Genomic DNA, 24,859 nt, shown 5'->3' on the forward strand with positions numbered 1-24,859 from the left:
ACTTTGTAGCCCAGGCTGACCTCAGCCTCCCGAGTGCTGGGATTACAGGTGTGAGCCACCACACTCAGGATTTTTTCTATGATAAAGGAGGGCATGGATGAATTTTCATGATCAAGGTGACAGTGAGCAGTTCCTTGCTTGACAGACCTCAAATAACTGACCCAGACCACCTTCTTGTCAGAGCTCTTCTTTATATCCTCTTATAAACTGAAATGCAGCAGCCCAGCATCTGATAAACTTGACTGTGAGGTCCTAGGGCCTCTGTAGCCCATCGGATGGGAAATCTGGCTTCTCACTTTATAACATTACATCTCCTTTCTTTGAGCATGACTATTACAACAGAGACAAAATGATTCACTAATGTTTTTAAGACTTTATCCTGATTTACAAAGGACTGTAATCCAGATCATCTCTCTTGCTTCTCAGAAAAATACCAGGAATTGTTTTTAGTTGAAGTATTCAAATCTTAGAGATGATAGGTGATTAGTCCAAACTCACATTGCCAAAGTGTAATTTAGGGTTAGGATTTGAGGTTTAGGTTTTTCTAGTCTTAAATCATTGACTCTTCCTAAATCACTGCTACTTTGGTTTTTTGTTGTTGTTTTTTAGAAAATTCTGTGTAAACATACCAATAAAACTCTGCTTCTGAGGGTCATTTGAGAACATGTGCACATGAGAAATTATTGTCGAGGAATGTAGCCTATAACCCTTGACATTTTTCTGACAATAAAAACTATTATTTACTGGGCATATTATGTTTACCATGCCTCATTGTGCTAAGTAGTTTAAATTTTCACTACAGTCATGTGTATGTATAGATATATATAAATATAAATGTACATAGTTGTATGTGTGAGACTTGCTGTGCCTCACATACCAGTAGTTGACTGGGTCAAAATTCTAGCAGTTTAGCCTAAGATTATTATAAATAATAGCCGCTACTTTAGACATTCAATTTCTCCCTTTGTAGACTATTATTTTGTCTTTGAGATGCACAAATTATCATTTGAACATGCTTTCTTTTATAAATCTTAAAATTTCTAACTAAGCATGGTGATGCATTCCTATAATCCCAGCAACTGGGAGGCTAAGGTAGGAGAATTGTTGGGAGTTTGAGACCAGCCTGAGCTCCAAAGTGAGCTTAAGACCATCTAGAATGGCATAATGAAACCCTGTCTCAAAAAGACAAAAAAAAAAAAAAAAAATTCCTGTATGTTTGTTTTGTCACAGACACAAGGGAACAAAAAGCAAAACTGTGATTTGCAAAATAATTCTAACAGTTGGATTTAATTTTACTAGTTTAACAAGAAAAATTATTATTTTAAAATTTTATTTATTTATAACTTTTTGGTACTGGGGGTTGAACCCAAAACCTCACCCGTGCTAGGTGAGACACTCTGCCACAGAGCCCTCTTTTCTCAATTTCATTTTGGTGTAAGGTCTCACTAAATTGCCCAGGCTGACCTGAAATTTGAAATCCTCTGGCCTCAGTCTCTTGAGTAGCTGAGAATACAGGAGTACATCACTATGCTCGGCTGCAAATTCATTTTTAGGGTTATATTTATGTTTCTTCTGTACATAAAAATGTTTTTTTAAACTCAAGTCTCCATAGCTTATCTATTGATTTGTTCTGTTATGAATATTCCCTCCCAAAACAATATAAGACCTGATTATCCCCAAACTTGCAATGACCCTTCTACCTCAGCATTCCAAGTGCTGGGATTAGAGGTATGACACCACATCGCAATGGTTTCATTTTTGACCAAAGAGAAAACCAGGACTATCTTTTGGAGACACAGAACCTTAAGTGAATACATTTTCACTACATGCTCACTTTTGGCTTTCATTAATTTTTGTTTTTCTTTTTCTGTTGAAAAATAGGCTTTGGTAACCTTTGGAAGGAACCTTGTAAGAGAAAAAATATTCACCAAAGGGCAACATTTATCCTGAATTACTGGGCATGGTGGTGCACACCTGTAATTCCAATACTCGGGAGGCTGAGGCAGGAGGTTCTTTAGGAGTTCCAGACTAACCTGAGTTACAAAGTGAGTTCAAGGCCAGGCCAAACTGCAGAGGGAGACCCTGTTTCAAACATACACATGCACACATACACATGCACACACACCCACACACATATACACTCAAACAAACAAAAACATTTATCCTGAATTGAAGGTGAGATGGGTGGGCATTTATGAAGCTTTTCTATATGCCAGTGTTGTAAGCATATACACAATTTACTGAGTGTGCTGCTGCTGTTGATCTATAAAATTTTCACCACAGTGGTGCAAAATGAGGTCACAGAGCCTCAAAGAAGTTAAGCAATTTGCCCAAAGTCACATGACCAATTGTTGACACAAACTAGTTTCAGGACAGTCTGCTTTCAGTCTGTGCTATTTTTACTATATCCTTCAGTTTTGCTCACGCAATGCTGGGAAAGAACTTTTCTGAGATTCCAAGCTGGTAAACCCAAAGAATAAGCCCCAATTGACTTCACTCTGATCTCCTGAACAAAATGTAGCTTTAAGTACTATTCTGAAAGTTTTTCATAATTAAAAAAAATGCCTTTTTAGAAGTTTCTGATTGTTACAGCAAGTCTCTACTTCACTTTTCCATGGAGCCAAAGCTTTTGTAAATGGAGAGAAGACAAAGAGTTGAGAGAAGAGGAGGGACATGGGGGAAAAAGAAGAATTAAAGTACGTTATGTACAGGTATTGTAGTTTGGGGTTTGCAAGAGCAAGACAATATGGGACACATAATTTATAGTATTATTTTATACCAGTCACACAAAGAGTCAAAAACAGAAGAAAGAGTGTAAAAAATCTGTCCACACTTTAAGACTCAAAGAAACCAGCTGATGGCAACATCCTGCATGAGGCCAGCCGAAGACCTAGAGCCCATGGCAATGTCGCATGCAAGTCTGTTTTATGGATCTACTCTGGGAAGGTCCAAAGGTCAATGGTGGAAACTAGAAAGTCTATGCCAGTGGGATAAAGGATCTGTGCTAGTAGGCTGAGGGTTCTGCACCAGAACTAGGAAGCTGATGCTCAAAGTAAGGAGCATAGCTCGCTTAAAGTGAACCACCGCAATTCTCAGCAACAGCGAGGTCCCAAGCTCCTCTTACGATGAGAACAACTAACTTTGTATTAGGAAAGAAGCTTGACAAGCTCCTCCAGGACAGCCCATAGCAATAGGAGAACCAACAGCACTGTGGCGAACCAGCAACACCACACTCTTCCTCTCCAGTTCTTTTTATCTTGGCAACAGTCCTCAGGTGGGCCATCTACACTCAGTACACGCTGATTCAATTCAGCAGATATACAAGTTTACCACTATATTAGTTTACCACAGGTACAGATTCCTTATGACAAATGTGACCATTACACGTGCCAAACATGTACTAAAAAACCCCCTCATTTTTCCAGCAGTTGGAGGCTTTACAGTGAGTGCAGTGTTTACGCTCTCAGGGGCAGGTCACTGGAGCTGGTGGGGACACATGTTTCTTTGACATGTTCTAAAAATAATACACTGTAGACCAATTCTAGATCTAAGTTCAAACTCAATTAGAAACAAGAGGTGTCTAGTGAAATGTTTCAGAGCATAAACTGCAGGGTCAGACTCAGGCTTGCCCCTACCAAGTATAAAGAATTTTTTGAATTATTTTCCTTACACTGGAAAATCAAACACTAAAACAACTTAGTTTTGTTTTGTTTGATTCAGGATCTCACTGTACAGTTCAGGCTGTCTTTGGACTCACTATTTGGCTTAGGCTGCCTCAAACTCACACTGATCCTCCTGCCTTAGCCTCCCAAATGGTTGGATTACAGATGTGTGCCACCATGCTCAGCTAAAACGGATTTCGCTTGAATTCTGTGATGGCAGTTTTTACATCACCATCAAATTGTTTCCCATAAGGATGGTACCAATTTGTACTTTCCTCTACAAAATAATATATAGTTAATTTTTGATTTTGCAAAACTAATGAAAAATAGTATCTTAGTTTTTGTGTGTATATCTATTTTAAGTGTATCTTCCTTGTATATTTAAAAATTACTTATAGATTCTTTAATTCAGAAATATGCCATACATTAATCTAAATATAGGCAAATAAGGAAGCTAGTAGAAGGAAGTATTTAGCATAGAACATGCTGTTAGATGGTTCAGATGCAACATAGAGAAGACAAGATACCTGCAATAAAGATGAGTCATAAAATTATTTGAGCAAGAGAAGCTGACTCATAGTTAAAAATGTGTTTTGAGAAGCTTTGGACAGTGTAGAAATGGATTGGAAGTGGTAAGATATTAAGATGGGTTAAAGGTTTGCTGCAAATTCTGAACTAAGACATTGCCAGAAAGAAGAAAGTCATTGAAACCAATTTGAAAAGTGTTTCAGAAATCAACAGAACTTGATGACCTAATAAATGTCAAGAAAGAAAGATATCATTTAGGCAAATGAAATGATTTCTAGTAAAAGAATAAAGGTAAGGAATTTGATCTCATCAAACATCTACTAAGTAAAGGTTTATGATGCATCTTTATATACATATATGAGATTGAATATATATTCATATATATATGTGTGTGTGAAACTGGAAATGTACACACATTGCATGTATTCAATTATGCAGCATCTATAACAGGAAAACTTAATAATCCATTTAAATATAAAACATCTAACTAGAAAAGTAACATATAAAATACAAACCTATTGAATTTCTTGGGAGGAGTCATATCAGAATTCAAAGTCAGACATTTAGAGAGAAACAAGTCTTACATCAGGCAGGGATGCAAACTATTTGCAATACTTGCAAAGCACTGGGGATTATTTCCTGAGCTCTCACATCATCAGTTTAGTTTATATATGATAATTCTCAAAGGAATCCACTAAAATTCACAACTGTCTCTATTATGAACTGATGAGCCAGTCTCTTTACAGGGAGGGAAAAAACAAACCTGTTTTCTTATTACTTGGCAACTTGTTTGGAAAAAGTGTCAAATTGTATGAAAACTTTTTTTTTTTTTGTCTTTTTTTCCTTTTTATGGGTACCAGGGATCCAACTCACGACTGCCTGCTTGCAAGGCAGGCGCTTATGCCGCTGAGCTAAATCCCCAGCCCCAGTGTATGAAAACTTTTGACACTGCAAGCATAGTCATATTCAAACATTATCCAAAAACGCATCATCAAAAAGATACTATCTTTTTTTTTTTTTTTTTTGGTACCAGGAATCAAACTCGACCTCACACTTGCTAGGCAGGCGGTTATGCCATTGAGCTAAATCTCCAGCCCCTCAAAAGATACTATTTTGACAGGAGAGGAGAATAAGAAGTCAACAAGAAGCTAAGACCTCCTGTGAGTCAGCGTCATACACCGGCTGACTGAGGGACAGCCAGATGCCAGCCGTCTCCTGTGAGTCGACACCATTCTCAGGCTGCAGGGGAGAATAACAAGAACTCAACAAGCAGCTAAGACTACCTGTGAGTTGGCACCATGCACAGGCTGACTAAGAAAGAGCCGGACGCCAGCCCTCACCTGTGAGTCAGTACCATTCGCAGACTGTGGGGAGGAGAATAAGAAGTCAACAGGAAGCTAAGACCTCATATGAGTCAGCACCATGTGCAGGCTGACTGCAGGAGAGCCAGACACCATCCCCTTCTGCATGCAGGCAGGGAGACCGGAAGAGCCAGGGCACCACCTTTCCACCCTCCTCATAAGCGACCAGCTGATCTGGAGAAACACAGGTTGTGATGATAACTAATGAGGTAAAATACAAGTTAATGCTTGCAGTTTTTAGTGTTTCACTGACATTGCAGGCCTAAAGTCAGTAGTCTGATCATCTATTAAGAGGAAGACAATATGCAATGTAGCATCTATGGAGATCTGCTTCTGAAGCTGGTAGCCACTGCTAATTCCCTATTATCTCATTGTTTTGTTTGATTGGGTTTTATTCTGTTTTATCTTGTTTATGTATTATAATTAATGGCATGGGCAGCTATGTTGAAGATAACAAGGTATATTATGGTAACCATTTTGGATTTACTATTATCTCATTTTGAAGTCCTATATTGCATTCAATGTTTTGTTTTTATTGGTTCTGTTTTGCTCTATTTTGTTTGATTTTACTATGTCTGAAGGTATGGGCAGCTGTTTTGAAGACAAGAGGCATTATGGCAACCATTGTTGATTTTCTATTATCTTGTTTTGAAATCTGTGTCATTTATATTGTCTTGTTTTGATGCTCTTTAAAATAAAATTTTAAAAAAAGACAGTATCTTCATCAAATAAATCAATTGTTAAACAGGAAGGGGACTGTGAATGCATAATTACAATAATGACTTTGAAAGAAAAATTAGCATAAAGACTTTTGAAAGTGTTGTGGGGAAGAAAAGTGTGATTACTTGGAACCTAATGTTTTATGTGTAAAACTAAACTCTAATCATTGTTTATTTCAAAGAAATTATTTATGTTTCACTCTTAATATTCATGAACCTGCTAGCTTTCTTCTATATGTGTTATTACTTTTACTCTCAGCCTTTTTAGAGGATAAATGCCTTCATGGTTATAACCAGCTAGTACTTGACTGATATACCAAATTTGTAAATAAGACAGTTTTTTGAAAAGTAAAGCACAAAGCCAAAATATAAACATTGACAAGAATATCCAATTATAAATTAACATAATTCCCCAAGTATTGAATTTGAAAGGTACAAAACAACACAATAACTCTTCCTTTTTTAAAAATTTATTAAGGAGAAAAAGAAAAAAAGCAAAGAAAGGGTACAAGTTATACAGATTTATAGAAAAAAATAAACAGTAGGAAATCACTAGTTAATGGATTACATATTGTCATCTTAGAAATAATTGTTCAAGTTACAAAATTAAAGCTTATAAAGTGAACATTCCAACAGTGAGACTGCAAACAGTTCTGTTCAATGATCCAACAAAACTCAGTAATATCATCATCTATCTTATACACTTAAGTATACATGCAGTTATATCGTTTAGAGCACTTTCTTTTCCTCTCTTTTGTATAATGACAATTACACATTTTGGGTTTTGTTGCTCCCACAGTTCTTATTACTTTTTTGGAAGAGAATAGAACCAAATGTGACATAACAGAACAGAGTCAGTCAAATCAAAAGGGTGGACATAATAGATAATGTAAAAGCATAATACAAGGTGATCAACAATGGTTACCATAATGCCTCCCGCTATCTCTAATAGAATTGCCTATATCATCAGTTATAATAAAATTGAACAAAACAGTAAAGAACAAAACTGGCAAAACCAAAACATTGGAGACATTATAGGTCTTCAAAAGTAGATAATAGTCAACCAGAATGGCGTCATAATGAATCCCACTATCTTCACAGCTGTTGCCTAAACTTTCGAACCTGGTACTATCAAGCAAAACAGAATAGGGGGACATCAGTCAAAACAAGATGGTGAGAGCAATACAGGGCTTTAAATCAAGAGAATGGAAAGTCAAAGTGGGTTACTATAATATATCCTGCTATTTTTAAATTTATTTTTTCTTAATTAAAAGGATAAAAAAAGTAAATAATAAAATGGAGATTGAGATAAAAGAGGGCATAACAGCAAATCAGCGCAGATCAAAACATAACCATTTAAGCAAAATAGTGTTTCACCACAAGATAATCCCGACATAAAAGTACTTACCATATTGTCTCTTTCCTTGAAATCTTTGAGTATAACTTTGTATACTGTAGCATCAAATAACACAATAACTCTTAAAAAGTTAACATAAACCTACAAGTTTCAATGTGTCCAATTTAGACCAGGATAAAAAGGGAACTCAGTGCTAGATCAGATTAAAAAAATGAGAAGGAAAAGGAAATGAGAATCCCTAAATACTCTGGTCACCTTTGCAAACATCTTAGGGGTGAGCAGCACAAAAAAGAGAAAACATCTTGTTCTACCTGGGGAATCAGACTAGGCAAGCTGTCGCTTTCTCTGAGTTTTCCCAGAGTAAGACCCCTCATAGTGCCTGTAAAGAGCAGTTTTTGTGGAGTGTACAAAATAAATGGAATAAGCTGCCATTGGGAAGTAGTGAGTTATCTACCACTGGAAGTGACTTGGACTTGGAGTGAATCTGAGAATACATAAGGTTAAAGTAGGCACTTGCTAATATTTATGGTCTCTCCTAATTAACTGTGGTTGTTATGTTCTAAGATTTCCAAGAAGCTTGCAGTCTTTCGCATAATATGACTACCTTGTTCTCTACCACATATTTTACTACAACCTGTGCCTATCTACTTCTCTCCATCTCTTCTGACACTCTCCTAGCCCAAAACATCATCTTTTGATAGAATGACCCCCTTTTTTTTTTTTGTCTTTTTCTGTTTTTTTTCTTTTTTATCGGTACCCGGGATCAAACTCACGACCATACACTTGCAAGGCAGGCGCTTATGCCACTAAGCTAAATCCCCAGCCCCTCAAAACATCATCTTTTGAAGTGAATTGGGCTACTGAGTGGACACCTACGAGGTTTCCTTCATTAAACTTGTACAACCAATTAGTATTTAAATGTTATAGTGTTAAATAGACTTCTTGCTTAAAATCCTTTAGTAGAAAGGAGTAAGAAAAGAACAAGGAAGAAGTAAATTACAAGTTGTTTAGAGATGATATCACGGTTTAGCTGGGAAAATATGAAAACCAACTGAATAACTTGCAAACAAGAAAAAAATTTCCTTCATTGGTTGGGTAAAATTCAGTCATAGAAAAATTAATTAAAACTTGCAAGCAAACAAGCAAGATCAATTTGGAAATAAAATGGAGACAACTTCATTAGCAGTGCTCTAGATGTTCCTCAAAGCCTCATGTAGTCATAAGTAGGGGCTTTTTTCAGTAGTGGCTGGATCTAGAGTGTGTGATGTGAGCTTAAGGGTGCATGATTACTAAATCAGCCCACAGATGTATTTAGCGCCAACCTTAATCCCAGTAGACTAGATAGAATATACAAAGGAGCAGAAAGAAGCTGCTAAGGTCATTTGTTGGCTTTCTTGCTTGCTTTGCTGTCTTCTGTCATTGTGAAATTGTTTCTCCTCTGCAATGCCTGTCTGGAAGGTCACAGTGCCTTGGAACCAGCTGGTTATGGGCTAAAACCTCTACAAACTGAGTTAAATAAACCTTTCCTTCTTTAATTTTGGGTGGTAGGTATTTTGTCTCAGCAGCGAGAAAAATAAGGCAAATGCCAACAGAAAAAAAAAACATATAAGGGAAAAATAGATATGAAATGCATAAGATCTAAATTGGAAATGGTGGCAAACATCTGTAGTCCTAGGATTCTGAGGCAGAAAGATTGTAAATTGGAGCCTAGCCAGGACAATGCAACGACTTAGTATGAACCTGCCTCAAATTAATTAATTAATTAGTTAATTAATTAAAGGTACTGGGGATACATTTTAGTGTGAAGGCTTTAGGTTAAGTCCCTAGTACTGAAAAAGAAGAAAGGAAGGAAGGAAAGAAGAAAAGGAAAAAAGAAAAAGAAAGAAAGAAAAAAATCATAAGATTTATATTAAAATGCTAAGGAATATAAAAGATGTAAATGCTTAGAAAGGAAGCCCCTGTTCATGGATAAAATGCTTAACATTAGAAATAGTATTAATGGGGCTGGGAGTTTAGCTCAATAGCATCAGTGCCTGCTTGACAAACACAAGGTTGTGAGTTTGAACTCCAATACCAAAAAGAAAGAAAGAAATACTAGTAATACTTTAAAGCTCTACTAATACACATCCCAATTGAATTTCCATGTAAATTAGTAACTTGATTCTCAAATTAATATAAAAAACAAATGAGAATAGAAACAAATGTTCAATAACTGCTTACTTAGTAAGTGCTATATAAAAATCAAAAGGTCTATCTGAGAAAATTCTTAGCTTCAAACCACATTTTATATACTACACTAAAACTCCAGACAAATAAAAAATTTAATCATTATTTTTGAAGTATTAAGGAAAAGAAGAATTTTACAATTTCAGGATGACAAAGAAGAAGAAATAAGCTGCCATTAGTCAGAGATGATATGGTTGCACATATAGAAAATTCAGAAGATCTGTGGACAAACAATTAGAATTTAAAAATGAGTTTAAGAAAGTTGCTGGATAAATGGTAGATATACAAATCAGCTATATGTCCTACTATGAACAACAATTAAAATGAAATTTTTAAATATTTATTTATTTATGTTTGTGTAGGGGACTGAACTCATGACTTCACACTTGCCAGGCAGGCACTTATGCAGCTGAGCTGAATCCCTAGGCCTAAAATGAAATTTTTAAAAAGATGACATTTACCATAGCATCAGAAATTTCAAATATGTAGGAATAAATTCACATCCAAAAAGGAAGTAAAAGATTTCCACCCCAAAACTATAAACTTTTCTGAGGGAAATTGAATAAGAACTAAAGAAAAAGGCTGCATGAAATTTCATGGGTTAGGAGAATCAATTAAAAAATTATTTTTTATTTTAAAGTGTAAAATTACACAGAACAAAACAGATCATAAGAAAACAATTTAAGAAGCAGATTTCAAAGCAAGGCCATGGAGATCTTCACTCTCTATCATATTGTCTCTTGTTTTCTTCCAAATAGTTGTCCATATCTTCACACACAGTGAATACATACTGAACAATATAGTATTAGACTGATCAGAACAGGATGATGAAGGCGTTTTTAGGTCTTCAAGACCAGACAATAGGGGAGTCAACTAGGGCTGCCATCATGTCTCTCATTCTCTTTGAAATAGCTGTCCATATCTTTACATATGTTGAAATTAAACAAAAGAAAATAGACTAATATCACTCTGAACAGATAATAGCATTGCTAGATTTTATAACATACAGAATTAGCACTGGGTATCTTAGTGTCTCTTCTTTAGAGTATCTGTTCATTACATCGTGCTTTATATAATCTATTCTTGTAAACTGTTTAGAAGTTCTACACATTGGGGCTGGGGATTTAGCTCAGCGGCATAAGCACCTGCTTTGGAAGCAGGCGGTCGTGAGTTCGATCCCCAGTACCGATAAAAATGAAAAAGACAAAAAAAAAAAAAAAAAAGAAGTTCTACACATGCGTGAATCTCTACATGTATACCTATCCTTTCTGTATTATAGGGTAAAACAGATCAAAACAAGACAACAAAACAAATTCCTAGAAAAACATGAAATGAAAAAAACATAAAACCACAATACTAGGTGATCTACAGTAGTTACTATGATGTCTCTTGTTATTTTCAATAGATTTGTCTATATCATTAGGCATAATATAATTGAACATAGCACTACATAGCAATATTAATAAAAACATAATATTGGAGACATTGTAGGACTTCAAAATAATCAAACTGGAATGGGTATTCTATTGTATGTTGTCATCTTCAGAGTAGTTGCCTCTACTCTTAGACTTGATACTATCAAGCATACCAAATATGAATAAAATTAGTCTAGACAAAACAGTGACCTAACAAACCAGATTCAAATAAGATCAGTCATAGTAAGACAATGTAAGTAATACAGGGTTTCCGTTTAAGTTAATAGGAAATTAAGGATAGTTACCATAGTATATCCTGCCATTTTGGGGATAGCTGTCTGTGCCCTCAAATCTAGTTTGAGTACACAGACTGGAACAAAATAAAATCAAACTAAACAGAGCGATAAGACTAATGTGGCTTTTAAATCCTGATACACTATTAGCAATGTCCTCTGCCTTCTTTTTTAGACAGTTCCTCCCCTTTCCCTTTCTCAGGGTGCTTTATACATTTTGGGTCCCAATAACTCCTTTAGTTTTTCGATTAGGGGGCAACCCGTTATCTACCTAAGTGGTACTGAACCTTTTTACCCCTGAGCTTGATCTTGAGCTGTGTTCATTTACCTACTAAAGCCTCAAGGTTTTCTTTCCTTTTAGCTGAGTAGTTCTCCACTGCACAAAAGTATCATGGCTTTCCAACCTATCTGCAGCTCCTGGACAAGCTGTCCGTATTTCTCTCTGGTTCCCTGTCACATAGAGCATCATTTTCTCATCTTTGACTTTTGGTTTATTAACCCTCTTTTAGGTTGAGTATATTTCCTATTCAGAGCATCTCGATGGACCCTATCTCCTGATCCACTCTGCCTGTGTTTCTTCTTGTTAGTGTATCAAGGCCATCTAGGTTAGAGATTATAGCCCATCTTCTCTGCCTCATCTCTGCCCTGCTATTTTTCTGGTATCGATTGTCTACTTTTCTCCTTCACTCCATTGTCTGCCTTGTTCATTGAGGCCCCTCTGTCACTGTTGCTGGGATCCTGGTATTTTTTTTTTTCTCTCTCTCTTTAGAATGTCCTTCAGTATTTTTTGTAGGGTTGGATTGGTGGTCACGAACTCCTACAGCTCCTCTTCGTCATGGAAACATCTTGTTTCTCCATTAATTTTGAGAGACAATTTTTCAGGGTACATCAATCTGGTTAGAGGTTATTTTTCTTTCAGGGCTTGGAATACTTTGCTCCAAGCTCTTCTTGATTTGATAGTTTGTGTTGAGAAGTCTGTCATGATTTTGATGGGTTTTCTTGTATAGGTGACCTGTTTCTTTTCTCTGACCACTTTTAATATTCTGTCCTTGTGATGAATTTTTGGGATCTTGATTATTATATGTCTGGGTGTAGCTCTGATTTGGTTGTAGCTGGCTGGAGTTCTGTATGCCTCATTTATCTGGATATCCTTTCCTTTTCCTATGCTTGGCAAGTTTTCCTTAATTATAGAATCAACTATTTTAAAGATACCAATTTGCTCCATATTTCTCAATGCAATGCTAATCCAAATTCCAAAAAGAGTTTGGTTCACAAGACTGTATACACTGGTTCTTAAATTTGTAGGAAAGGGTCAAGAATACTGAAGATATTTTGAGAAGAATAAGGTAGGACTAACTTCTATCAGTTATCAGCATTTATTATAGTCAGTATGGGATTTAAACTGGTAATTAAATCAGAATGGTACTAGCACAAGGATAGCAAACTGATCAATGGAATAGAATTCAAAACCTAGAAATGAACTGCCACATGAACATCTGCTTTGTAACACAGATGTTGTTTCAGGGAGGTAGGAAGAAAACAAGTCTTTCACTAAATGATGCTATGTCATTAATTAGCTATATGTTAAAAAAGGAAAGATAATATAAAAATTCAAGTCCAGGTGTATTGCATTGTTCTTTCTTCCTTCCTTCCTTTGGCACTGGGGATCAAATCCAGGGCTTGTCCATGCAAAGCAAGAGCTCTGCCCACTGAGCCACATCCACAGCCCTGTACTGTATTTTTAAATATGGGTGATAGAACAATACAACTTCTAGGAGATTACATAAGAGACTATGTACTGTGAAATAGATATGTTCTTTAATGTAATTTTTAAAAAGAGCAATATACCCAGGTGTGGTGGTGCACTGCTATAATCCTAGCACTCAGGAGGCTGAGGCAGGTGGATCTTTGCAAGTTCAAAACCAGCCTGGGCTACAAAGTGAGCCCAAAGTCAGCCTGAACTGCATAGCAAGACCTTGTCTCAAAAAGACAACAAACAAACAAAAAGCCACCAATACGCAAATACTGGTAACCTGAGCACATTGAAGTGGAGAACCTCTATTTATCTAAAAATAGCATTTGTTTTTACCACCTAGTGAATAAAATCTACTAAGTCTCATATCTCATATATAGGAAAAACAGCTACAAATGAAAAAGAAACACAGCAAAATAAATCTAATATTATAAATGAGCAAAAGTCTTAAATTGGCATTTCACAAAAGCTGACAGCCAAATGGCCAAGAAGTACCACTATTGAGTGAAATGTTAATTAAAACCACAAAATTCCACTGTAAACCCATTCTAATAGCAAATAATAAAAAAGGAAAAGAAAGAAAAAGTGGAAGAGGACAGAAAATACCACCTGTTAGTGAAGATGTGAAGCAATAGCTATCATACATTATTGATGGGAATGTAAACTGGTTCAACCAACAAGGAAAATCTCTTTGGTATTAGCTATAGAAGTTGAATATATACACAGCTGTGATCCAGAAAATCTCAGTGGTTGTTTTATGATAAGAGGAAGGGGATCAGGACACTTTGGGGATGCTAGTAGTATCCTACTTTTTGACATTGGTAATGCTTATGTGGGGTTTTGCTTTGATCACTGAGTTACACATTTTTGGTTTGTGAATGTCGGCTTCACTGAATTAAGAGACTCCTGGAGAGGAGACTAGATTGGATTGTGAGGGTACTAAACTCCATTAATGAGCTATGATGAGATGGGACCTAGGCGGGGGAAGCGAATTATGGAAGCATGAATTTGAGGACGCTTATTTGGTTCCTGCCCCCACTTTCTCGGTTTCTCTTCTGCTTCCTGAATGCCATGAGTTGAAGTGCTTTTCTTTCCAACACGCTTCTGCTATTATATTTCTGCCTTGGAAATAGTAAAGGTTGAAACCTCTGAGACTGTGAGCCAAAATAAACTTTTCTCCTTTAGACTGTGTATGTCGGCTTACCGTGTCATAGGAGGGAGGGGATCAGGGTGCAGGCTTCGTCCCAGAAACAGGAAGCTAATACAGTGGAGACTTTTCTGTGTGTGCATTATGTTTCATATTTGGAACAGGATTAAAGAAAAAAAAAAAAAAAAGAAAACTGTGTAGAGAGAAAGCAAATGTGGTAAAATATTCTGTGTATTTGAACTGGTTTGTGTGTGTGTGTGTGTGGTGTTTTTAATACAGGGTCTCGGCTGTGCACTTGAAGCTGGCCTTGAGCTCACTGTGTAGCCCAGGCTGGTTTTGAACTTGCAATGATCCTCTGGTCTCAGTCTCCTAAGTGCTGGGATTACAGACATGTACCACCATACCTGGCTAAATTTCTTGAAAGTTGAAAGAAAACCTCTCTTTTGAGCTAACTTCCCCTGTAACCACAGTCCTTTTTAAAATCCCTTATCTTATGAGAAACTCCTTCAAAGCCTAGGGTTCTGTCCTATGTCACAGATACTTCAAATCTTAATAATAACTCTTTTGGGAGGCTTCTGGGAATTGAACTTACGCTTGGCAGGCAAGTGCTGCACCACTAAGTGAAACTAATTGTAATTTTTTTAGTAAGTCCTTATCTGATCACTCTTATTTAAAATTGTAACTGTATTTCTTTACTTGTTTTCTTAGTTTGTTTATATTCTCTTTAGCATTACATAAAAGTACCATCTAATTTTGCTTGTTCATTGCCTATCATCCTCACGAAAATAAAACTTTCAAAGGAGGGAACTTTATGTTTTGTTATTGCTACATGTCCAATGTTTAGGACAATGCCTAAGCACTCAATCAATATTTAACAAATCGTACTTAATATGAAGTACTCAAACCCGCCTTAATTTGTCTCTTGCCAGGCTCTCCACTTTCCTTTTGTAACCCTTTGGTTTCTCTAAATATGCCAAGCTCTCCTCCATCAGAGGCTTTGCACTCCCTATTCCCTCTGCTGAGAAAGCTTTTCACATAACAGACTCCTCATTCTTCAGGCTTTCATTTAAATATTTCTGAGGAAAGGCCCATTCAACTACTCTATCTCTGTTTGCCTTTTTTCCCTAATTCTTTTTCTTCCTGTTTATTTCCTTCAGAATACTTATTACAACCTTCTTGTCAATTCATTTGGTGATACTTTTGTTGTTTGTTTGCCTAATCTGGTACAACATATGTTTCATGAAGCTAGAGATCTAGTTTATCTGTCTTTCTTATTGATAGAGGCCTGATCACCTTTGCCCATATTTTAGTAGTTAGAATACAGTAGTTGCACTTAACTGCAACCACAGAGACTGCAAAGAAGTCAGGAAATGCAATCTTTCTGTGTAGTTAGGGAGAAAAAGAGAATGTTTTGGTGCCCTAGTTAGCCTTTACCCACTAGTGCACTGAAGATTAAATTGATGCTTGTTAAAGTTGCATGCCACATATCTGTGCATGTGGTGAGGGTTTGATGTCATCTTGTTACATCTTTCCCAGTGAGGTAGGTAGGTAGGTATAACATTAATCATGTATTTTTCAGAGATTAAAGAGGTCATTACTTTTTCAAAGATGCATAGTTAGTAAATAGTAGATCTGGGATTAAATCTAAATTCACTTTCTTAAAAAACTAGAACATTTCTTTGAAGCTCTTGAAAAATATAAGTTTGGCTGTCACATGCACAGGCCACACATTTTCTCATTTTCTAATAAATCATGCTGTACTCTTTTCAGTTGTCATTCATAAATTAATCTAGACTAATCATTCCTAAAGATGGAATTAGCTATTCTTACTCTATGGTTATGTCTCGCTGCTTGGATCTCTGCTCTCCAAGATGGGGTATGCTTTAGAGGTATGCTAAAGAAACATTGAGCTGTGGCAGACTTTTTGTAATTTCTACCTATATTTGTTATTCATTAAAAAATTAAGCTCTACTAATATGGCTTGAGGTTGGCATCTTCACACTGTCCCTTTTATTTGATGCTCAGGTCATGTGAAGTATAAATTGAGTTAGAAGTCAACCTGGGCTACAAATGAGTTTATCACCATCCTGAGCTACATAGTGAGATCCTACCTCACAAGAAACAATGAGAGAGAAAAGAAAAAGAAATGTTAATTTATATTTACTATCCACAAGGTAGTATGCATGAAGTATGAAGTATGTATTTTTTCCTGAGAAAATAATTTCAACTGCATTCTTCATTCATTCAAAGTCTCTCCATCTTTCACAGTTAAGAAGAGTTTTAGCCTGTGAACACAGTGATGATTACCATATAATAATCAAACAGTAAGAGTTGGTTGCTACTATTAAAATTTAGTTGCAAAAGTGATATAACTATCATCATTTCACCTCAAATAAACAGTATAATCTAGTGTTTCAGGAGATAATTTCTTTGTCTACAAGAATAACATGTGTTGAAAGTATAGTGCTAGATCCAAAAGAAGTCATATTGACCTAAGGAATCCTAGAAAGGACTAATTCTAGTACTTTTAAGTGGGGAAACCCTTAACTCCTCCATCAGAAACTCTCCCCAATTACCACTTAAAGTCCCTCTATCAGCATTGATTCCTATCATAAACCTCAGCATCACACATTGAATATAGACCCTCATTTATGTGTCTGTCTCCCTGCTCAGAAATATGCACAGGTGGTGTACTCAGAGGTTTTGGAATTAGACCACACAGACTATATGGTCTTAGGCAAGTTAGTAAACCAATGTCAGCTTATGACTTCATCTATAAAGTGTGAAAATGGGACCATTAAGTGAGACATATAATTTTATTTATTTTGCCTTTTTGACACAGGGTTTTACTATGCAGTTTAGGCAGGCCTTGAACTTACTTTGTAGCCAGGCTCTTGAATTCACAGTGATTTCCTGCTTCAGACTTACAAGTGCTAGAATTACAGGTATGGGCCACTATTCCCAGATAATTTTTTTTTGTCTTTTTGAGACAGGGTCTCTTTATGCAGTTCACTTTGTAGTGGCCTTGAGCTCACTTTGTAGCCTAGGCTGGTCTCAAACTTACAACAATCCTCCTGCCTCAGCCTCCTGAGTGCTTGAATTACAGGCGTGAGCCACCATGTCTGGCTTAATTTTTAACATTTAGCTCATTTTAGGGGCTCAACAAAAGTCATTGCTAATTTTCTTCATCCAGTCTACCCACATAATAAGTACATAATCATTTTGAATATTTGATTAATAAAATAAAGATAAACCATTTATTTAGAATATATGATTAGAAAAATAAACCATTTAAGTCCTGGATTTCTCCTACAAAATAAGCATTTTCATTGAATAATGACTAACATTTCAAGAGTGTTTATTAAGCTAGGTACTAGATATTTTCCATTCATTTTACTTAATTTTTACAACCACTATATGAAGAAAGTATTGCTAAAATCTCAATTTCACATATAAGAAAACCGAGGACCTAGTAACTTATCCACAACTGAATGGTGGGACCAATATTGGAATATAGATTTTTGTACATAACTATTTACTACAGAGCACTTAGCATATAAATATGTAGTTTTTAACTCTGCTTAAGACTGGCCTGGGGTTTTTATTGCCAAACCCAGAAAAAGCTGTATATATTTGAACTCAAAGCAAACATGGCCTAGGGCTTTTGCAAATACCTCACAGTGACCATCCTGTTTCCTCCCCCACAGGACTAGGTCTTCTGAAAAAAGCAACATGTGTAGCAGTGCCAAGAATCAGATTCTTTGAAGTATCCAGCCCATGAAATCAACCTGCTGGGCTTTGGCCTGCCCGCCACCTGTGAGTCAGCTATCCTGTAAAAGTGCCAAAGGCTCTGATGTAATCAGTTCTTAAACAGGTCCGACCACACCACCTCTACCATCTTCTACCTTTCATATCCTTCCTACCAAATTTCATCACAAAAAACCTGTTTAGGATGAAGGTATCACATCTCTCAGATGTAACACTGGGATTCCCCCTAATCTTCTGCATCAACTACCAGGCACAGATAACTACACTTATTTCATAAATGACAATGATGATTAATGACACCGCTGGGAGTTTTGGCCCCCAAATCAGCAAGTGTTCAAAGTCCTAGCTTTATGACACCGTGTAAATTGTCAACTTTTGTTTGAGATGTGGTCTTTCTATATCTAGGTGGGCCTTGAACTCCAGGGCTCAAGTGGTCCTCTTATTTCAGCCCTCCAATTAAGTTCTGGGATACCTAGTTTGTCTAGTAACTTTAAGTTTTACTTTTCCTATTAACAAATTGTGGAAAACAGTATTAACAGAATCTTACAGAGTTGTTACAAAGATTGAGAAACATGAATGAAATACATGTAATGTTCTTGGAATAATAAGTGCCTTTCTTTGGAGTAAGCAGTCAAATGTTAGCCGTAACACTAACTTGGGACCAGTGAACAAAGGAAATTCTCAATCTCCATCCAGAAAGTTTGGGCGAAAATTAAAAAGCTTCCAGCATTAATTAAGAAAACGTTCATCCTTTTGATCAATGAACTTCTTCCTCTGTCTTTTGCATTTTGACATTAGCAGTAAACAACTTGAGTTTTCCCATCATAGCTTGGGTGCAGTCTTACTGTTATGTACAAAAAGGAAACCACATTTGGAGATAAGGTGAGGATTTAAATAGCTGCACTGGTTTGATTGTAGTAGGCCTAGAAGATTCCATAGGAAAACTTTATAATGTACATGGCATTGAGTTCCTTTAACCAGTTTTGTTCTGACAACTTTATAGGATAATTCTCATACCGCTTTTGGAATTACTTAAAATACTTGTTTTACATGTTATTTTCCTCCTCTATGGCTAGACATTTTCTTGGTATGTTTTGTTTTGGTTTTATTATTTTTAATCATCTTTCTATACTCTGATAACATTTCACAGATAAGGACACTAGTTTCACAAAGTTCAAGTGAGTTTCTGAATGGTGAGTGGTAAAAAAGGGATTAGGAAAAATTTCATCTATAAAGCCAGAGAAATATTATCCACGTGAGACAAACTTTAGGACAAATTTTAATTTTTTTATCATTAACATCACATAGTTTGCACTTCAAAAACTTAGTAAGTATGCAATACTGACAAAATATATAAAGCTGATCATTTGATTATAGCACATATTAATATACCTAAAAGAAGTTTATGGAGTTGTTAGTTTGTAACAATTTCTACTATAAAAGCATAACTGAACATAGCCATTAGTTAGTCCTCAGGAGGCTTGGTGTGTTTTGCTCAGTCTATTAAGAATCGATAAAGCATGTAGCAGTATATAATACACACTGTAAATAAATGGAAGTAGGCTTCTGGCCTACTTACATGTTTTCAGGGTTCAGTTCTTAAACTAGGGCATGTGATAGATCCTAGAGGAGTATCAAACATTCAAAAATTATAGGTTTTGCACAAATACAGATCCAGAGATTGGTAGGGTAAGGAGAAGGTTTTAGCTGTTTCCTTCTGTATATTGTGGGGGAGGTGACATTGTGAATGGGTCCATAACCTTTATAAAACTCTTACAGATCCACAGACTCAGAACTTTAAGAAATATTCTTATAGAGAATGAAAAATAATCACTATTTATTCATCAGAAATCTAGTGCTTTGTAGAAGCACCATGCTGTCTTCGCCCTCATAATAAGGATGACATGAAAAACAAATACTCTGAATAATTATGATGATTTATAGTGTGAAATATTATTATTTTGGTTTTTGTTATCAAGGTAAGCTTACTGTAGGAATATGTTACTCAGGGTGTGAGTAGTAAGCATGGAATGATTTTTCAGTACTATAAAAGTCCTTTTTTTTGGTATTAGGATTTGAACTCAGGACCTCGCAGTTGCCAAGCAGGCACTGTGTCACTGAGCTATATGCCTGACCTCAAAAGTTCTTAGCAAAGTAATTTAAATGCCAAAACTTCTAGCCCACACTAGGTACTGAATGAATAGAGGTTAATAAAGCTAACAACAACAACAAAACCAGAAGAATAAGAGATTTATACTCACAGGCAGGGAGAATAGAAGGAACAGTAGCAAGTTTTAATAGGTTTCATGATCTTCATGAAATGTGAGTGTTATAAAGGAAACTTAAGATTACACACAGTCATCTAAGACTGAGGGTCAAAGAGGTACATTTACTTAAACCTGATTCACATCAGACTTCACTTTTCTACGCAACTTCTGAGATCAAACTACATGCCATTTGAAGAGATGATAATGCTTACTAGAATTTGGTTTATGTTATGTGTGAATTTGCTTCTCCAGTTAAAACTGGAGGACAAAACTTTAGATTAAAGACAAAGCACATAAACAAGTGTTTTTGCCTGCAGTTCCAGAATACTAAAATGGACCTTAGAATATACTTAGGTGAACCTTTCTATTTTAAGGATGATGCAATTGGGACCCAGAAAGGTAAAGTGACTTTTCAAGAATAAGTTACTAGGGGCTGGGGATTTAGCTCAGCGGCATAAGCGCCTGCCCTTGCAAGCAGGCAGTCGTGAGTTTGATCCCTGGCACCGATAAAAATGAAAAAGACAAAAAAAAAAAAAAAAGAATAAGTTATTGGCAGAATCAGTACTAGTAATCACAGGTCTAAACTTCGATTAAGACAGGTCAGGTTTTATATGAAGACTCTTCCTCTTAAGCACTTACCTCTTTCGTTGGGGCTCCTTTTGTTTGACTCAGAACTCTAAAACACACTGCCCATTGTGTATTCTGTAGTGCACACTGCTCCAATCAGGCCCTAATCTCCTTCCCAAACCCTTGACGGTCATGTGCTAACCCAGATTCCTTTATGTTTACCTTTTCTGACTCCTCATTCTTTTCAACAGTTCAAACTACGAAGTTGCTAAAGACTAATAATGATGTCATTATTAACTCCTTCTGGGTATATATTCCACAAAAGCCTATTAGGAGAGGCACTGTCTTAATGCAAAAAGATGTTTTTGAATAAGGAATAGATGTACACAGAACATTCAAACTTTTCTTCCTGAAAAATAAAACAACTATTTTTAAGTACAAAAAGTATAAGTAGGTGGCACAAGGTAATAATTTGGGGTGATGGAAATGTCCTGTATCTTGGTTGAGAAGATGTTACATGACTATGCATTTGTCAAAACTTATAGAAGCATACATCCAAAGGGTAAAACATACTAGGTAGAAATTTAAAAATTAACTAAAATTTTTTAGTTAAAAGTATTTAAAAATTAACTAAAATTTTTAAGTTAAAAGTATGGAAATTTAAAAATTAACTAAAATTTTTTAGTTAAAAGTATGGAAAAAGTAATTTCAAAGCTTATTTATGCCCCCTAAGTTTCCTGCATACGGACAACCACCATGAATGATGTACCCCATTGACTTCTAGAAAGTAACATTCTAATGACAGAAATTTAGTCACTGAGGCAGACTGATTGGGGAGTTATTTTTAGAAATTACTTTTTAGTTTTCTTAAACGATAAAAATTCCCTATTCTTAAGTTTGGCACTGGTTGGGGCAAATGAAAATGGGAAAATAAGAAGTGAGAATTGAAAACAAAGGTGAGAATTAAGACTGGCACTAAAATTTTAATGTACTAGAGGTGTAGAGCCTAAAATCCTAAAACAAAAACTGGGTTGAATAATACAAAGGTGATTGATGTCAAAAGTTATACGTATTACTCCAGAGCTGTGATGGAAAGTGTTCTGTTTGATAGCTTACTTGGAGTGAATTATGCCTGCTTCCCATTCCTGTTTCTGGCATGTCATTTGATTTCTGTGTAGTTTTCATACCATGCTTTTATGTATTACTCATGCGAACATATCCATTTGATTCATTTGTGATTGCCAAATGTAAAATTAATAGTTATGGCATTCTATTAACACCTCAATATTTATATTACCCTGCCACATTTTTGGCTTGCAGATCTATTTTTCTGTCTCTCCCCACAAGATTGTCACACTCTCACACACATGCCTGTGTTTAGATACTAAGAATTTACCTAGTATATCATCTGACACCTAGTGGTACCCAATGAATATATGCTGAAGAAACAAAAGCCCTGTTTGAAGCACAAAAGGAAATGTAAAAATAAATATGATATAGTTCCTGTTTTCAAAGGAAGTTAAAACTAAGTGGTCAAATGCTATTAATATGATTACTTGTATAAAAAACACAGGTGAGTAAAGGGAAAGATCGAGCATACTCTATGGAAACCATTTATAACATTATGAATCCTAGTGCAAGAGTATATGAGAGACCATTTTAATATAACTTTATATTGCCTTGGCTGAAGGTGGTAAACCTTACTAAGTAATAGGAAAATATACCAGATGGATATCGCTTATCTAAAAATGGTCTACTTGACTGAAAGTATGTATTTTATATATGTAATATGAGTATATATTATTAAATGTTTTAAAATTTTGTACTAAACTGAGTATAGAATAGCCTTTGTTAAAACTGTATTTTCTTTGAATTTGTTATAAAGAATCAGGCTCCAAGGAAAATAATGGTTTCATTAACTAAAAGGTCCACTCTGGAGCCATTTTTCAGGCTTCCTTTAGAAAATAAATTTATGTGTTATGGTAGTAGCTTTTGTGGTTATGTAATTACACACACGATGCCATGAAGCTGAATTATCAATACATTTTATTTTCAAATATATGGGCTTCCCTACCTGTCCGTTATAGATGGGTTGTGATGCATTGGGAATCAGACTCCAGTTGAGAGACTTTTGTCCAGGACAATAAAGAATATCTTCAATGAATGTTCTGCAGTATTTCTTAATGCAAATTTGTCACAAAATGATTTGATGATAAGGGATGACACAGGTCAATTATTAAAGTATTAAAAACCATAAAAGCTTTATAATTTAACAATTACTTTATCCACTAAACAAGTACTGTCTATTGTATATATGCCAAGCAGAAGAAAAATTGTATTACCTAGCAACTATAACATCTGATTGCCAGATGGCAGCTTGCTGGTTTGAACCAGTCACTTTGCAGCTTTGTGTTAAAAGTGAAAGAGTTAGAAGAAGGAGTTGAGTTGCTTAGACACTGTAATTAGCTTTGGTGGGTGGGGCCATTATGAATTTTAAAGGTAGTTTTCTGTCTCCATTGACCTTATAACTAGAACATTCTACCCTTTCTAGGGCAAATGAGGGCAAGGGAGTTTGTTTATTTGTAATTATTTTGAAAAAATAAACTTGGTCAAGAAGCCTGAATGAAGAGTACAAGTTAAAAAAAAGAAAATTTGGTGCTGGCACACACCTGTAATCCCAGCTACATGGGAAGCTGTTGGCAAAAGGATTCCAAGCTCCAGGCCAGCCTGAGTAACTTAAGACTTTGTCTCAAAACAAAACAGTGGTAATGGAGTTCCATTAGTAGAGCACTTGGAGAGCATAGAAGGCCTTGGGTTCAATTTGGTTCTGTAGACTGTGAGATATCACTGTATTTGTGCTTTTAAGGATTATATGCTTTAGGTGAGTGTTCTGGAAAGAATAACTATAGATCAATAATCCCTTATCCTGAGAGGTACGAAGGCTCATGCCTGTAATCCCAGCGTTCAGGACGATGAGGCAAGAGGATAGCTGTGAGTTTCAGGCCATGTTGGGAGCCGCCGACACCGGTTGCCTTACTTGGCGGACGTAGGGCCTGTGGGTGGGAGCGGAGCCTGAGCTAGATTGCCCCTCCCATCGAGTGAGTCAAGTTGGCGCCTGCTTCCTGCCCCCTGATTGCGCTGGCGACTTAAACAACCCGCTCTGTAAGATAGTCTGCCTAGCAACAACTGATGTTAGCCAATCAGCCCGCATCGCGCGCTTTGAACTGATTGGCCACTGTTACCCTATAAAAGTAAATGCCTCTCCCGCCACAAGAGAGAAGCAGCACACAGGAAGCACAGAGAGAGATAGAGAAAGTCCACCGGCGAGAAAGGGCTGGTGGCAGAGAGGAGGCCTCGCGGGGCCCACGCGGAGACAAATAAAGGCAAGGTTGCACACCGCCAGACTTTGTTGTGTGTCTTTCCTGCCGGCCGGGAGCGACCCCGACAAGGCCAGTTTGGTCTACATAGTACATTTCAACCAGTCAGAACAACATAGTAAAATTGCTTCAAAAAACCAAAAAGAAGTCTTGGGAATTTGGAATGGCAATGAAGTTTATATACTATTACAGAATGTCCCCACTAGAGTCTGGGCAGCGTACTGTGGGATCAAAGTTCCTGCTAGAATGAGTGAAACCTATAAACAGCTTCATGTAACTGCAGTTCAGGCCAGGTTTTGCTTCTAGGCACCTAATATCTTTATCCATAAAATGAAGTTCTAGTATTCCACTTTTTCAAGTTACAGATCAACTAAAACAAATGTTTCTGAGTCAGAACTAAAAAAAATTTAAGTCATGCA

At 36.3% G+C, this 24,859-nt stretch overlaps 1 long non-coding RNA gene across 1 annotated transcript; it reads left to right on the forward strand.

The window, feature by feature from the left end:
• Window positions 1-5,295: 5,295 nt before the first annotated feature.
• LOC106027403 (uncharacterized) lies at window positions 5,296-23,227 on the forward strand. Its single transcript, XR_001200994.3, has 2 exons — window positions 5,296-5,760; window positions 18,169-23,227. It is a non-coding gene; the product is annotated as an uncharacterized LOC106027403 (long non-coding RNA).
• Window positions 23,228-24,859: the final 1,632 nt, after the last annotated feature.

Source organism: Cavia porcellus, unplaced genomic scaffold (genome assembly GCF_034190915.1).
Source record: "Cavia porcellus strain 051 isolate PalLab524CR breed Dunkin Hartley unplaced genomic scaffold, mCavPor4.1 scaffold_9, whole genome shotgun sequence".
NCBI lineage: Eukaryota > Metazoa > Chordata > Mammalia > Rodentia > Caviidae > Cavia > Cavia porcellus.